At 40.6% G+C, this 13,719-nt stretch overlaps 1 long non-coding RNA gene across 1 annotated transcript; it reads right to left on the bottom strand.

The window, feature by feature from the left end:
• Positions 1-7,349: 7,349 nt before the first annotated feature.
• On the bottom strand, positions 7,350-10,599 carry LOC126991478 (uncharacterized). Its single transcript, XR_007745542.1, has 3 exons — positions 9,896-10,599; positions 8,751-8,812; positions 7,350-7,825 (listed from the first exon to the last, which is right to left on the bottom strand). It is a non-coding gene; the product is annotated as an uncharacterized LOC126991478 (long non-coding RNA).
• Between the last annotated feature and the right edge of the window lie 3,120 nt (positions 10,600-13,719).

Here is a 13,719-nt window from a genome sequence, read left to right as displayed (position 1 = left end):
TGCATACTTACCTCAGACTCCTCCCCGCATGTCCAATCTAATGCTTCTCCCTCGCGCTCCCTCCCACACCCCCCAATCAACTCCCCCGCACCTCCATCTCCAGTTCTCATCAGCATGCCTGTCTGCAGCCCTCCCTCCCTCCCCTTCCCCAGCCCTCCTCTGATTACTGCTCCCTTGACCAGCACAGTAACCCTAAGCACGAGTACTTCACCTAATGTTTGCCAGCCCCCTTGTGTTTGTTTGTCTTGAGGATGAAATATGAAGCTTTAATCACTCCGACGATGACTCAGCCGCCCCTTCTTTGTTTGCCTTGCTCTACATGTCGTTTGTTCCCCTGATGTGCGAGGCGACTTCAGCACAAATACAGTTAGCCAAGAGAGAGAATCCAAGTAGAGAAACAGCTACTCAAGAAAGATAACTCACACACAAGCAAACTAGCTCGGGCTGATGGGCAGTAAAAAGTATTGATTTTCGCGTATACAGATGCACTAAAAACTCTGCACAGCATTTTCAAGTCGATACAACACAGCGAGGGAGACAGAGTGATTAAAGCAGGAAAACAGTTACCCCAGACAGAGAACCTTGCCCTAAACCACGAAGTAATAGGATAACCGGCTGATGCTTACGTCACTTATGTAAGCAGTGTCTCTCTCTCCTAGTTTTCGCTCATTCTCAATATATAGCGCTGGTAAAGTGGGCGAGAATTAAAGCAGAGAAACAGTTACCCAAGATAGAGAACCTTGCCCTAAACCACGAAGTAATACGATAACTCTGGTACTTACGTCACTTATGTAAGCAGTGTCTCTCCTTCCTGGTTTTCGCTCATCCTCAATATATAGCGCTGGTAAAGTGGGAGATAATTAAAGCAGAGAAACAGTTACCCAAGAAAAATAACCTTGCCCTAAACCACGAAGTAATAGGATAACGTCTGATGCTTACGTCACTTATGTAAGCAGTGTCTCTCCTTCCTAGTTTTCGCTCATTCTCAATATATAGCGCTGGTAAAGTGGGGGATATTTTAGGGGAACGAATATAGTATGCTTCACCTCACACCCAGGCGGAATACGTACGAGCTCGCGTGCGCTTGTTAATGGATAGCTGAAAAATGACGTACCGAAATATACTTCCCAGCACCACTTAAAAGTATTTACTGCCACTCGCGAGGACGTTGATGAGCTTGAAACACCCAAAACGTCTTACCCGCACATTCCATAAGTTCCCCCGAGTAGAAGGCACGGCTTGGTGTGTTCAGGGGTTTGCGTGCGAGTGTTAATGACTCGTTAATATGCAAAATAGTTCTCGTGCATGCTTAGGCTTTCTCCCCGCCCAGTGCAGGTGAATATGTAGAGGAGTGAGTTGAGGAAGAGAGGAAGAGAAAGACGAGGAAGAAAGAAGAATGGAAGGAAGGAATTTAAGAAGAAGAGAAAAGGAAGAGTGAGGAGTGAGTAGAGGAGGAGAGGAAGAGGAAGAGAAGAATGGAAGGAAGGAATTTAAGAAGAAGAGAAAGGAAGAGTGAGAGGAGGAGTAGAGGAGGAGATTGAAGAGGAAGAGAAGAATTGAAGGAAGGAATTTAAGAAGAAGAGAAAAGGAAGAGTGAGAGGAGTGAGTGACGGGAGGAGAGGGAAGAGGAAGAGAAAGACGAGGAAGAAAGAAGAAATGAATGAATGAGTTTAAGAAGAAGAAAAGGAAGAATAAGAGGAAGAAGAGCAGGAAAATGAAGAGAAAGAGGACGAAGAAGAAAGACGAGAAAGAGGAAATTTAAGAGGAAGAAGAGAATAGGAAGATCAAGAGGAAAAAAGAGGAAGAGAAGGGAAAGGAAGAAGACGAAGAATACATGGATCAACATCGACCTATTCCATGTGTTTGTATCGTGTTTGAGCCTGATTTCTCACTGCGTCGCGTTTGTTTGTTTGCATATCTTGGCCCCGTATAATGCCTTGCCTATTGAAGTAATGCTCGCTATACCACAAGTCTGCCCTTCCATATGAATGCTTTTGTCTCCCATTTCCTTTAAGTAGCTCGATCTATCTGGTCTTTTCCATTATAGTTCGTTTTGTATGCTATATGAATCCATGGTGATGCCCTTCTCTCACGCCCCCTTCCCCAGCTCCCCGCCCGTCACTCTCCCCTCCCTCCACAACCTCCCTCTCTTATCCTTCGCTCCTCCCCACAAGATCCCCCTGCTCCCTTACGTCATGCAAGCACCGTGACTTTTCCGTAACCTTGTAACTATGCATTAAAATCGAATTTCCATCAAGCTTCAACCGCAATCGCATGTCTTTTCTTTTTCTCCGTCTTAATGCCACGGCGCCCTTCCTCTTTCGTCTTCCTTCTGCTCAAAGCTGTACTTTTCTTCCCTAACGTGTCTACTCTTCTCTCTTCAATAGTTGCCCTGTCTTCTTTCTTCCTGTCACTGCTTGGGCTTAGCTTCTCCTTTCTCTTCCTCTCGCTGTTCGCTTTCACCTCTTTTTTCTCGCTCTCCGCCTCTCTCCATCACCGTGCTTGTTCTCTGCTTTCTTCCTCTCTCTCTCTCCTCTCTCTCCTCTCTCTCACTCAGCTTCCCTCCATACTGAGCTTTTATCTGTCAGTTCCCCGTTTTTTCCTCTTCGCGTTCCACAATTTAATTTCTTCCTTCTCTTTTATATATATTTATTTTCCTTTTTTCCTGTTTCGTTCTTTTTCTTCCCATCGGCATATTCAACTGGTCGTTTGTTCAACTAACATATTTTTTTTTTCAACTCGTTCTGTTTAATTTTTGACCTTCCTGACTGCCGCCACCTCTTATGTCTTAACTCCCTTCCTCTTCCTTGGCTTTCTCTTCCTCTTTCTTCTCCATTCACCCATAGATCGCAATATGTATAATTATCGTGTTTGTCATTTCCTTTTAATTTAGAAAACTAATTAATGGGGATAGGCAACATCGCATAACAAGACTAAGAGACATCCATTGACCTTGAGCTACACACCAGGGGCCGTATACACAAATATTCTAAGAATAATACTAAGCCTTGCACTTAACAACTTTTAGCTAAGCATAGGCCCTTAAGTATTACTTAGAATTCCCCTTAGCGGACTCTAAGCTAAGTATTTTTGAGCAAAATACCGGTATGAAGTGCATCGCATAGCAAAACGATCACTTGCAAAAGCATTATATATAGCTACCACAGTGCATATTATGCAAAGATGAAATAGCTATAATGCATTCAACATGTTATCTATCTGTACACAAAAGCTTGTTTGGAAACAATAGACACAACAGTGGAGTAAATGATCGACATAAACGAGCCTTCTTCTTCTTCCTCTTGTGGTCTTTATTGCCTATGATCGTTATATAGGTGCATCTTTTCATGTTTCCGGTGTACCTCCACTATTCTTTTATGTGTTTTGGTAAAATATGTATATTACTGCCCTGACGTCGTCTCCTCAGCCGCCGGTGACAACAAAGGCGTAGCGCGAAGCGTATCACACGGAATTACCAAATAATAAAAGTAAACAAGTCAAAAACAAACTAAATCTAACCAGACCTGACCAAACCTAACTATACCTAGCCTATGACCAACCTAACCTGACCCCTCTACCGCCAAAATGCAATGTGCTAAGATGCGTTAATTCACACTCCTCAATAGTTTGAAGTTTCTTCAATATTCAAGCTGTTTGTCACTGTACTGTATTCAGAGACCAACATACAACACATAATGCATTAGCCTCACGTGAGATGGTTACCATAATTTCAGACTCGTGTGTTCAGTGACTTTCTTGTTTATTTATTTTTATATATATCAACTTTGTCAGGTTACTCTGGTATATCTTTACCTCAGTGGGTCAAGGCACACAATCATTAGTACTATTATAAAATGTTCTAATGTTTCCCGAGCTTCTACACCTATCTGCTGTACTATAGATAGGTATAGGTACTTCTCCATTCACAGAGGCAACTTTTCTCAATTATCTTTGACAGGTCTCCCATTCACATTGTTTCACTCTGCTCCAGTGTCATCATATGCTTTCCCTCTCTGTATATTTCCTTTCTCCAAAGGGGATTGTCTTGAATTTCCAGTGTTATATTAATTTGGCCCACCAGTGTTCACTCATTTCCTCTCTTTGAAACTCAGCTTCCCCTTTGTTAACCTTTCTCAGAAGCTCCACCCCATTTCCCCTGAGAGCACGTGAACACTATCATGCCAACTGGTCTTGAATGACTTCTAATCTCCCGACATCTTAAGTCTTAGTTTTGCTGACCCATACAAGATAGCTGTGGGGTTACTACTTTCCCCATCCAAAGGCAACTTTCATATTCATACTGGCTAATTTCCCTTCTCTACCACTGATGTTAACACCCGTCATTTTCCTTACCTTGGCTTCATTCAGTTTTTTTTGTACTTTCTCCTATGGCCTCCTTGCTTATCTCAAATGCTAAATAACCATGTGTTTCTATTACCTCTAAGATATTGTTTCCCAGCACCCGCTGTCCTACTGCTGGTGTGAATTTCCATTATTATGTTTAAAGATAAGTTTCCATTCCATACCAAAGTCATTTAGGATCAGGTAAAATCCTTCCACTAATACTACATCATCTGCATAACTCAGGCAAAGCAATACAGCTTCTGATGTGTGGGGCTTTATTACTTTTGCCAATATCCACATATACACATGGAGGAGGGGGAATGATTATGAGCAGAAAGGATTGATTGATTATGTGGCAGTAGATGGAAGACTGAGAAAGGATATCTGTGACGCGAAGGTAGTAAGCGGGATGTTCGATGGCTCTGACCATCTTGCAAAAGTGGGTGTTTGAAAAGAAAGGTGAAGTAAAAAAGGAAATACTGAAGATAGAAAAGTTACAGGAAAAAAGGAATAAAAGATGAGTATAACGTGAAATGGCAGATGCCTTAAGTGAAAAATGGGAAAGTGTGAAAGATAGTACAGATACTGAAAAAGTTTTTAGAACATTTAAAGAAGTAGTGTTAACTACAACAAAAAAGTGGTAGGGATGAAAGTGGTGAGAGATGGAAAAAGAAAAGGAAATTCATGGTGGACAGAAGAGATAAGGAGGATAGTAAGAGAGAAAAGGGAACTTTTTTAAGAAAACTTAAGAAAGAAATGTGGTTGAGCAAGTAAAAAGGGAAAGGAAAAAGAAATATAGAGAATGCAAAATGAAATTAAAACAAGCAATAAAAGAAAGTAAGAAGAGAGTTGGTGAAGACTTTGGAAAAGACTAAGTGAAAAATATAAAGGGAACAGGAAATCATATTGGAAAGAAGTAAAAAACGAAAGAAAAGCATCACCCCAATAATATCTCCCCAAGGAAAATTAATGAAGTTATTGGTGAGAATGGAAAGATGTTGAAAGTCGGGGAAGCTGTGAAAGAGACATAGAGAGAATATTTCAAAAACTTAATGAATTTTGATGATGGACGTCCAGCAGCTGTTACAGCAACAATTTTGAGCGGTAGAGGAGGAGTATATAAAGAAAGAAGTATAACATATGAAGAAGTAAATCAGGCATTAAAAAGATAAAAAAATGGAAAAGCATCAGGAACTGATGGAATCAATCAGATATTTTCCTTCAGGATGGTAGTAGAAAAAATAATAGCAAAAGGAAAGAAACTATACGCTGCCTTCATGGACTTTGAAAAAGCTTATGACAGATTCGATTGGATTGCATTGTGGGATGTTTTAAAGATTTATGGTGTGGGAGGAAAACTGTTTAGTGCAATAAAGTCTCTCTATGAGGATGCATCTGCATGTGTCAAAATTGGTGGAGAAACAAGTGAACATTTTGAGATAAAGGTGGGATTAAGGCAGGGGCGTGTCATGTCACCATGGTTGTTCAATATTTATATGGATGGTGTCATGAGAGAAATAAAGGGCAAAGTTGGAGTAAAAATGTATGCTGAGGGAAGGCAGTGGGTGCTGAATTCAATCCTGTTTACTGATGACACAGTGCTCATTGCAGAAAATGAAAGTGACTTACAAAACTTGGTCAGTGATTTTCATAGCGTCTGTAAAAGGAGAAAGCTGAAAGTAAATGTCAACAAAAGTAAAGTGATGGTTTGTGAGGGGAGTAGAAGTGAAGTTGTAGATTTTGTATGCCCATATAGAGTGGGAACTGAATGTGAAAAAGAATGCAAAATAATTCTGAATGGTGAAGAAATGGAGGAGGTCAATGAGTTTAAGTACCTTGGATCAGTTATCAGTTGAAAATACAATAATAGTACCAACCCTCACATATGCAAGTGAAACATGGGCCTTGAATGAAAGTCAGAGGTCTAGAGTGCAGGCAGTGGAAATGAGTTATTTGAGGAGTGCTTGTGGTGTGAGTAGAATGGATGGAATAAGTAATGAAAGTGTGTATGAGCGTTTTGGAATGTGTCACGGGGGTGAAGGGAATAAGTGACTTTAAAGTGGTTTGGCCACATGGAGCAAATGGAGGAGAGTAAGATGACCAGAAGGGTGTATGTGAGATTGAGGGAGGGAATGTTAGAGGACGACCTCCAGTGAAATGGAGAGATAGGGTGCAGGAGTACGTTAGGGAGAAGGATGAGAGATCCTTGAGAAACTTTGAGCAGGCAAGGAGGGAGTGTCCGGATAGAGAAAGATGGAAACTTCTGCCGTGGCCATCCCCTGGTGGGAGCTCCTAAGAGCAGGCGTCGATGAGATGATGATGATGAATGAATTGAGAGGAATCACAGCAGAAATGTTGAAGTGTGGAGATGAAGTTACTATATGAATGGTCATGTGAAGTGGCCTGGGAAGGGGGGGGGAGGTCCCAGCAGACTTGACAAAAGCCATCATGGTCCCAGTTTACAAGGGGAAGGGCAGGAGAGGGGAGGTGGGAGTTGTAGGGGTATAAGTCTGCTGAGTGTAGGCTACCTGGAAAGGTATATGGAAAAGTCCTAATTGAGACTGCGCAAAGACTTACAGAAGAGAAAATCAGTGAAGAACAAGGAGACTTCAGGAAGGGAAGAGGATGTGTGGATCAGATATTTTCCTTCAGGATGGTGTTTTATTAGAAAAAATATTAGCAAAAGGAAAAAATACTATGCTGCCTTCATGGATCTAGTTATTCTAAAGAAAGTTTATGACAGAGTCGATTGGCTGGCATTGTGGGACGTCTTAAAGATATATGGTGTGGGAGGAAAACTGCTTTATGCAATAAAGTCTTTCTATGAGGATGCATCTGCATGTGTCAAAATTACTGGAGAAACAAGTGAACATTTTGAGATGAAAGTGGGCTAAGGAAGGGGTGTGTCATGTCATCGTGGTTGTTCAATATTTATATGGATGGTGTTATGAGAAATGAAGGGCAAAGTTGGGGAAATTGAAGTAAAAATGTATGCTGATGACCGGTGCTCAATGCAGAAAATGAAAGTGACTTACAAAATTTGGTCAGTGTTTTTGATAGTGTATGTAAAAGGAGAAAGTTGAAAGTAAATGTCAACAAAAGTAAAGTGATGGTTTGTGAGCGGAGTAGAAGGGAGGTTGTAGAGTTTGTATGCCCATATAGAGTGGGCATTGAATGTGAAAAAGAATGCCAAATAATTTTGAATGGTGAAGAAATGGAGGAGGGTAATGAGTTTCAGTACCTTGGATCAGTTATGTGTAAGCATGGTGGTACAGAAGGAGAGAAAAGAGAAAAGGCATTGCAAGGATTGATTGATTGGAGGAGAAGCTGCGGATCCATCTCTGGCATGCCATCTCATTGTTGGGGGCTGAATTTCTCCATGGCATGGACTGGACCTCTGCCGGACAGCTGGAGAAAGCTGCCATGGCACAAACCCGACTGATGGAGACAACTGATTTCTTCTTCCACATCATGTTTGGCCCTGAAATATGAGTACAAGTTCAAATAAACAACATATATATATATATATATATATATATATATATATATATATATATATATATATATATATATATATATATATATATATATATATATATATATATATATATATATATATATATATATATATATATATATATATATATATATATATATATATATATATATATATATATATATTAATTGGGATGTTTTTCTTGATTAGTGTACTATACTAAAAGAGGTTAACCTGGTAGCTGCAGGGATCATGTTTCTTAAAGGTCCCTCCGAGCGAGAAAAATGAGAAAAAATCATCACTCACGCAAACCATTTCATAATATATATCAACACATTTGTGATCAGTTTATGCATCATCTATTTTTGGGGGTTTATATCATGGCAAAAATGTGGCCCATCGCTGGTACAGGGTAAAGCCACAAATTTGGCCTGTTGCTGCTACCAGGTTAAGTTGGACTATGAATGGACAGATGTTGTTTTAAGAGCATCTGAAATAAACTTATGGGACTGATATATGATAATTAAATCTGTGATATTTATTAAGATGTGTCCAGTGATTTAATTGGCAAAGAATTGCAAAACACAAGCTAAGAAAATAAAAGTACTGAACTGATTGACGTATCGACACAGGAAATGGCCGTCGGAGAAATAAGAATGGATTAGTAATTAATATACCCGAAGCAAGAACTAAAAGACATTGCATCGACATAAGTATGTGATAAAATAACAGGCATTATCTAGATGAGTTATTTACTGCACAGTGCACACTATATGGGCTGGCAACATTGTCTTATTTTCTAGCAATTGAAGTTGCTTATATTGTGCATTATATTCTTGCATGGGAATGATTGCTTGATGCTGGATGACAAAAACTAAATGATTAAACAATAATGTTATGTGGCGAATACCAGCTTGAGGTCACTCTAGGTCTAGGAGGACTTGCTCGTTGTTGTCAATGTCATCACGATCACTGCAAATAGATACATTACAATTAGAAATGCTTTGGCACCTGCCCTATATCTATATCTATACTTGTCCAGAAGTCAAAACTCTTGACTCATGGACCAATTTGCAATTTTTTTTGTTCAAAAAGATTTTAGCATTGTTGATTGACTTTAATAGCTATTTGGGAGTAAGACTAAGAATAATCATAAAATTCACTTTTAAATCTTCATAAGAAAGGAAGCTGCAAATAACAAAAGCCATAATATACTGTGAACTAATTAATTTCAAATGTGAAAAAAAAGACATGACCAAAACAAATTAAACAATACTACAATGCTAGCTAGCATGGGTATTAGTATCATTTTGCAACACCCAGGGATTCCTGGGAGGTATTTTACAGAAAGGATAGCTACCGTTCGTTAAGTAGGATCAATGAGGTTAGGTGACGTTTATAATTTTTTGTTAAGTTAAAATAAGGCAACATTCTGAATGATAGTTAGTTTGGTAAAAAATTTACGTCCAAAATCAAAATGTTTGTTTAAAAAATAGTCAGTAACACAAATCGGAAATTTATCTGAGTTAGGAGAGGTGAACTTATATTAAGTTAGGTATGTCAGAGCAAGGTTTCTAAACAAGTTGATTTAGGATTAAAGGAAAAAAGTCATAAGTGATGCAAGCTTGAGTACTAGAGCAAGTTCGGTTTAAGAGCTACCGGTACGTCAAATTGATTTGGTTTGGTTACTAAAAATAAGCAAAGGAAGGTAATTTTGTTAGGACATTCTGACATTTAAGTTAGGTTAAAAATATCAACTTTTCTAAATAATTGTTGATTTGGTTAAAACTGGCTATCTTAAATAACAGATTAAGTTGAAATAACTATATGTCAATGATAAATTTACCCAGGTTAGGTTTGGTTTATCACTGCTGGGAGGTTAGTCAAGTAAAAATTAAATAACAGACACTAGTGACCCAAATAGGTATTGTTTAGGGTTTGGTAAGATTGGTGGGAAACGTTTGTTGAAGTCAGTCACAAGATTAACAGGTGTGTTAGGTTTAAAGAGTTGAATATTGTAAAGGATAAGTCTGGCGAGGTAAAATATTGGCTCACCTGTGTTCGTTCCTTGGGCAGGAGTCTGTGGCTGCCGGTGTTGATCACAGGTAAGATACACGTGCGCCAGTGATGACTGGACCTTCACAGACTACCTAAGGTGAGTGATAACAGACACTGGATGCCCTCCAGGCGATGGCTGGGGGCTGTATAACGCCAGCCACACACTGCGGCCCGCGGGGCTTCCAGCAAGGTTACTCCCAGGGCTCCTTGTGTGACAGCCTGTGGATGGTGGCAGGCGGTCACCAGCCATCGCTTGGAGGGTCTCCAGTGTCTGTTATCACTCAATCTCTGTCAGCCTGTGAAGGTTGCACCTGCATTTTACCTGTCGGCGAACACCACTTCAGTCGTGATGGCCATGTAGGTGTTTCCAAGGTCCGCCTCGCCGAACCACTCATCTCAGCACGGTCAGCACAGTCCACAGATATTTCAGGATGAGTTTCAAATCATTACACGCCTCCAATTCGTCTAGACGAGGCAGATATATTAGGAGGTGATGCCTTTCATCCCGCTGTAATCCACCATGTTGCAATACTTATGCATTTTTAACGGTGCTAAGGGAGCCCCTTCCCCGCCTTAAATTTTCCGCCCGCTAAGTGCTCCAGCTTCAGCGCTAAGCGGCCCAGCGCCATTTTAAGTAGAAAACTTAACGATTCTTTGCCGTTAAGTGCACTTAGCGATGCTAAGAACGTTTGTGTATACCGCCCCAGACGTCTCCCTCGCATATATATTTGTTTATTATATTAAAAGCACAAATCTTTGCTTCTCAAACTACCCTCCTACGGTTTCTATCTCAATTTTTTTTCTCTGAGTGATCTATCATTGCTGTAGTAGGCGGTCACTGGTCTTCCCCTAAACCTGTCAACAGTCCCTCAAGTCTCTGTCCTATCTCCCACTCTCTTTCTGTTGTTCATTGATGACCTTTCCTAAACGAACTATCCTATCCATTCTTACGCCGATGACTCTACTCTGCATTACTCAATTTCTTTTGATAGAAGACCAACCCAACAGGAACTATATGATTCCAGGTTGGAGGCTGCTGAACCCTTAACCTCAGACCTTACTATCATTTCTGATTGGGGCAAGAAGAACCTGGTGTTCTTCAACGCCTCAAAATTTCTTCACCTATCAACTCGACACAATCTTCCAAACACCTATCCCCTATTCTTCGACAACACTCAGCTGTCACCTTCTCCTACACCAAAAATCCTCGGTCTGTCCTTAATTCTTACTGTCCATATACAGGGGCTTGTCCGCCCTCGCATGGAGTATGCATCTCAAGTGTATGGGGGCTCCACTCACACAGCTCTCTTGGACAGAGTTGAGTTAACGGCTCTTCGTCTCATCATCTCCCTTCCTCTTACCGATAGTCTTCTACCTCTTAAATTCCGCCGCCATGTTGCCTCTATTTCTATCTTCTATCAATATTTTCATGCTGACTGCTCTTCTGAACTTGCTAACTGCATTACTCAACACATCACGCGTCCCCGCTTCACTCGACTTTCTACTCTAGCTCATCCCTATACTGTCCAAATTCCTTCTGCACGCAAGAGTTAACCAGAATCTTCACTCTTTCATCCCTTACACTGGTAAAGTCTGGAACAGTCTTTCTTCATCTGTATATCCCCCTGCCTATGAACCTCTTTCAAGAAGAGTTTATCAAGACACCTCTCCACCCGAAACTGACCTCTCTTTTGGCCACTCTATACCTTTGTCTGTTGTGGGAGCGGTGAGTAGGCTTCTTTGCTACACTCTTTTTGTTGCCCTTGAGCCATCTCCTTTGTTGTTGAAAAAAAAAGGATACATGGTCTACCTTATTGTCTGGGGATTGTGAAAGTGGATCTGAGACGTCGGAGGATTAGTATGCAACAATTCAGTGGACACGTTTGTGGGTTGAGATAGTTTGATAAGAATAACTGTATATGGATAAGCCTTGGCAGGATACAACTAGAGTGGTCGTAGGAGAAAACAAAAATTCGAGAGATACGAGGCAATTAAGTTAACGAAGGAAAGGGTTTTGGAGAGCACCAGGCTGGACAGGGCAGAGTTGAAGATTTACATAGATTTACATAAAAAATCAGACCACACAGACCCCATGGTCCAGACTTGGTGGTCTGACCTTAAACCTAAGTGATTTTACATTAATCAGAAGACTCCAAAACGTTGCATTTCTACTCTAGTTGATATTAAGTTGAAGGAAGTGACGGTCGAGCTTATTTTTGAAGGAGTCAATCGTGTTACACTGGACCACTGACGGTGGAAGCTTATTCCATTCTCGCACTACAACGTTGGTGAAGAAAAATTTTGTGCAGTCTGAATTTACTTGTCTACATCTGAGTTTTACGCCATTGTTCCTCGTGCGCAAAGTGTCATCGATCATAAACAATGTTGATCTGTCTACATTCGTGAAACCATTAAGTATTTTAAAACATTCGATCAGTTTTCCTCGGAGGCGACGTTTCTCAAGAGAGAACATGTTAAGGGTAGAAAGCCTTTCTTCGTAGGATTTGTTGCGCAAGGAAGGGATCATTTTCGTTGCCCGACGCTGAACACCTTCTAATTTAGCAATATCCTTTGCATGGTGGGGGGACCAAAACTGTACCGCATATTCCAAGTGGGGTCTGACTAAACTGTTGTAGAGCGGGAGTATTACATCTTTATTCTTGAATACAAAGTTTCTTTTAATGAAGCCCAACATTCTGTTCGCTTTATTTGCTGCATCGATGCATTGCTGTGAGAATTTGAGGTTTGACGCGATTTTGACCCCCAAGTCTTTGACGCATTGAACGCTTTTGAGTTTAACGCCGCGCATTTCGTATTCGAACTTCTTATTCCTCGTTCCAACTTGAAGGACCTGGCACTTGTCTACGTTAAAGGGCATCTCCCATCTATCCGACCAAGCTGAAATTTTGTGCAAATCCTCTTGGAGGCTTTGCCTGTCTTCGTCAGTGAGAACCGAGTTACCAATCTTTGTGTCGTCTGCAAATTTACTAATGCGGTTATTGAGTCCAACATCCATTTCGTTGATGTAAATAATGAAGAGCACTGGGCCAAGGACCGAGCCCTGAGGGACGCCACTAGTGACAGGCGCCCACTCTGAGTTAAATCCGTCAATCACTACCCTTTGTTGTCTGTTGCTCAACCAATTCGCGATCCATTGGTTTACTTGACCGTCACTACCTATTTGTTTTAATTTGTAAAGTAATTTATGATGCGGGACTTTATCAAACGCTTTCTGGAAATCAAGATAGACTACGTCCAGTGATTTGGTTACGTCATAAACAGTGAAGAGGTCGTTATAAAAGGTTAATAGGTTTGATAGGCAGGATCTTTTGTTTCGGAAGCCATGTTGTGAGTCCCCAATCAATGAGTGGCTTTCAAGGTAACTCACAATTTTGTCTCTAATTATGCCCTCAAGTAGCTTACCTACAACCGAAGTTAGACTAATGGGCCTGTAATTACCTGGTACTTTTTTGTCTCCTTTCTTGAAAATCGGTGTCACGTTAGCCTTTTTCCAATCTGAAGGGACGATGCCTTGTCGCAAGGACATATTGAATACGGTTGTGAGGGAGGAGAGTATTTCGCTCTTCGTTTCTTTCAGCAGAGTTGGATATACTTTGTCAGGTCCAGGACTTTTATTTGTTTTAAGTGAATGGAGAGCTTTAAGGACTTCATCGGTTGTTATTTCAAAATTAGGCAATGCATGCTCGAGATTTACAATAGTACTGGTGTTGGTGGTAGCGAGAGGAAGACTGTTAGTATTAAACACCGAAAAAAAGTAATTGTTTAATAGGTTTGCAATGTGTTGGCTGTCAGTCACTAGT

This window comes from Eriocheir sinensis, unplaced genomic scaffold (assembly GCF_024679095.1).
Source record: "Eriocheir sinensis breed Jianghai 21 unplaced genomic scaffold, ASM2467909v1 Scaffold289, whole genome shotgun sequence".
In the NCBI taxonomy this organism is placed as follows: Eukaryota; Metazoa; Arthropoda; class Malacostraca; order Decapoda; family Varunidae; genus Eriocheir; species Eriocheir sinensis.
The sequence above is the reverse complement of the archived record's forward strand: the minus strand, read 5'-3'. Positions and strand labels throughout refer to the sequence as shown.